This window comes from Ursus arctos, unplaced genomic scaffold (genome assembly GCF_023065955.2).
Source record: "Ursus arctos isolate Adak ecotype North America unplaced genomic scaffold, UrsArc2.0 scaffold_13, whole genome shotgun sequence".
NCBI lineage: Eukaryota > Metazoa > Chordata > Mammalia > Carnivora > Ursidae > Ursus > Ursus arctos.
In genome coordinates this window covers 46,076,874-46,080,254 of record NW_026622797.1, presented here as the reverse complement: position 1 = coordinate 46,080,254, position 3,381 = coordinate 46,076,874, and the positions used below count along the sequence as shown (strand labels likewise).

Here is a 3,381-nt window from a genome sequence, read left to right as displayed (position 1 = left end):
GAGGTGGGACGTGTCCACTGTGGCCTTCACGGGGGAGAAAGGGGTCCGACTAGAAAGAGAGGTCTCTTCAGTCTTGAGGTAAGAGGCCTTCTGTTGATGAACAACTTGCAGAGGTGACGCCAAATGCAGTCGTGAAACGAAATGAAAAAGTCAGGCTATCGCTCCGCAAGTAGATAAAAGGAGTGCGGAACCGGGTGAACGCTCCCCCCTTTAGATCTTCGCGCGGTGGTTGCGCCTATCCGGAGCCTGCGCAGTCGCGTCTTCCCAACCGTAGCCTTGGCCGCCTAGACCCCCTCAGCGTCGTCCCACGCCGCTCCCCTCCCCCACTGTCGCGAAGCTCCCGCCCGAGCGGACCACGTGCCGCGAACCGGGCGGGGAGAGACCACTCTTGCACCCCTTCCGGCCTCCTCGAACTCTCCAGGCTGCAGCCCAAGGTCCGTGGGCCGGGTCGCTTAAGGTTTCTCGTTTGTTCATTTGTTCTTTCTTTTTTTTTTGCTAATAATTGCTCCGAGGTTCTGACCTGTTAAGGGGATCTATTACAGACAATAAATTGTAGGGTGTACTGCTTGGGTTTGAATGAGTATAGAACGCATTTGCATTGGGGCGTAAAGCACAGTTCTAAGCATTTGCATTTATAGTATTTTCATTGATACCTATATATAGTAGGTACCTGTTAATTCATTTAAGACTCTCCAAAACTCTGGGATTTATTATTTCTATTCCTTCTTTATAAGTGGGGTAGATTAAGGAACTTGGTCCTCTCAACTGTTTGAGGATCTGGGGTTTTAATTCATTCACCCTGTCCCCCAAATCCACACACCCTTACTCCATTATACTGCTGCTGCTGGCTGGACACTGGATGATTGGAGCAGAAAGCTAAAAGAAAGTGCTTTCAAAACTCATGGAAGTTATAAATACCTATGTCTGATCAACAAGTCAACAAACATTTGTCAAGCACCTACTCTAAGCCAACCACATTGCATGTGAAGGGTGGGGGGACTGACAGTTTGCAATATAGTACTCTTATCCCAACTTTATCTTTTATAATTTTCCCCAAATAGCCGAATACACACTCTCTTCCATACCCCATCCAGAAGAAAAGAAAAAAAAAGGCTTACTGAAGAGGAGCCATTTGGAGCCACTATCAAAAATATCTTCTTTATTTTGCTATTTGACTTCAAAATCGTAAAGGTGTTAAACTTACAACAGCAGTTTTCCTGAATCTCACCCCAAGAAGTTTAAGAAAGTCCAAAGTAACCCCTCCCCTCCCCTCCTGCCAAGTCTTTATTTTTAATAAGCATCCCGTGTAACTGATGCGGCTGGTATAAGAGCAGCAGTGTGAAAAACATTGGTTTAAAGTTAATTATGAGGTATTGACTTTCACAGTTTTACTCTATCAAGTCCCAAATCAACTTGGTAGATTCTGAGAAGAAACTAATATTCTTCTCAGAAACCATGTAGTGAAATCTGAAATGAGACTTTATTTACTTCAGGAAAACTTCCCTGCCTTTCCTACCTCCCTGCCCCCAGGTCTGTTTCTTTGTCCTTCATGTTGTCTGTCCTTGGGACTAGTAGCACTGTAGCTCGACACCATGTTAGGGTTAATCACGACTCCTCTGAGAACTTAACATTAGAATACAGGACCCTCTGAGAACTTCTCATTAGAATAGAGTTTAACAGGAGGAGGGATTGTCTCTATGCCTATGACACGGGGCAAGTCACTTAAACTTTTTTTGGTCTGAATTGCCTTACCTGTAAAATGAGGCAGTGTTATTTGAAGAATAATTCCTCGTATGAATATTGAGTGGCTCAAGTAAAATATGGAATCGTTTATATAAACAACGAAGAACTATGTAAACATAAGGATTTATTATGATTATTGTTACAATACTAGTAATAATTTTTGTTTGCATCCACAGTAGATAACCTTGAACATGTGAGAAGCCCGGGCATATATTTTGATTGTTGAGGAACTTGTTATTTATTATTTAATAATTTTTAACTAATAGAAGCAATTATTTTACCCATAGAAACTGGCATTAGAGAAGGATATCTTATTGGTGATAGGAGCAGGCCAAGAGAATTATGTGCCTAAACATCGATAATGAATTTAAGATTATCAGAACTAACATACAATGAGTTATTGAAACCTATTGACAAGTTCTCATTTCATTTACTGTATTCAAACTCATCTCTATCAAACCTTTTCACCATTACAAAAAAGAGTTTTAGACAATATACAGGAGAAGGAAACAGTTGAGAACATGGCTAATTCATAGAATGCATAACTGAGGATTGTCTTTATTCTTAAACAATCTTTCTTTAGTTTCTTCTCCGTCTATATGAGTCTATAATCTCGAAGATGTTTACTGCTTTGGGATTATTCAATGAAAGGATCTGTTAAACATAAATGGATTATTTAGGCTATATAGAACTGATTGAGTATTTAAAAGCTGTTTAGAAACCAGTTGCCTCAGCTTATGCTAAAAATGAAACCCTGATACCAACTGCAGCAGATAGTCTAAGTTTTAGTTACTGTAAAGAAATTGTTCATATAAGCTTGTTTCTACTCTAAGGAAATTTAGATTTCTTGGTATTAAATTCTATGTAGCAATTCTGTAAGGTAATACAGAAGGTAGAGAAGTATAGTAACTAACACTAGGGTATTGTCACCAACTAAACCAGCCCCAAGCTGAATTCTGATTTCCTCAGAAGCATGATTCTTATTTTTATCCAGTACTGTAAGCCATGAACAGAAGCACCAAACAGGAAAGATTACAGTGCTATTTGAATTGTGCGTTTGTGTAATAAAATTTAAAACTTCCAATTTTTATTAAAAACACATTTTTGGTTTGTTTTTTAAGATTTATTTATTTGAGAGAGAGTGTGTGTGTGCATGTCGGGGCGAGGCAGGGTTGGGGGGTAGGGGCAGAGGGAGAGAGAATCTCAAGCAGACTCTTCTGACCTGAGCCAAAATCAAGAGTCGGACAGACGTTTAACTGACTGAGCCACCCAGATGCCCCCAAAACACATTTTCGAATCATAGCTTGTTTACTAAGTTATTCAGTTACATTAAACCTTTCAAGTCACCCGTTAGCTTGTTAACTGATTAATGCTTTGTTCTTGTCCCTAAAAACAAAGTATTTGATCCAGACCATCTACTTAAACAAATTTTGTAGTAAAATTCTGCATCATTCTGTAGCTTAATTCTTCATCTTTCCTATCTCAAATTTTTTAACTTTCCTTCAAATGTGATGATTACTTCTTTCAACTGAGCACCAACAGTGAACAAATGGAGGGGGACCATCAGGTGAAAAGCCAGATGATGAAGATGGTGGAGCAGGAGGATAGGGACCTGGGTCCTTGAAGACCTCCTTTATA

At 39.8% G+C, this 3,381-nt stretch overlaps 1 long non-coding RNA gene across 3 annotated transcripts in view; it reads left to right on the top strand.

Annotated features, from left to right (window-relative positions):
• Positions 1-200: 200 nt before the first annotated feature.
• The window catches only part of LOC113264708 (uncharacterized), a 55,414-nt gene continuing 52,233 nt past the window's right edge, over positions 201-3,381 (top strand). For all 3 annotated transcript variants that reach the window (XR_006410984.3, XR_008958976.1, XR_008958977.1), the window contains exon 1: positions 201-434. This is a non-coding gene — a long non-coding RNA (uncharacterized LOC113264708). The remainder of the gene's footprint in view (positions 435-3,381) is intronic.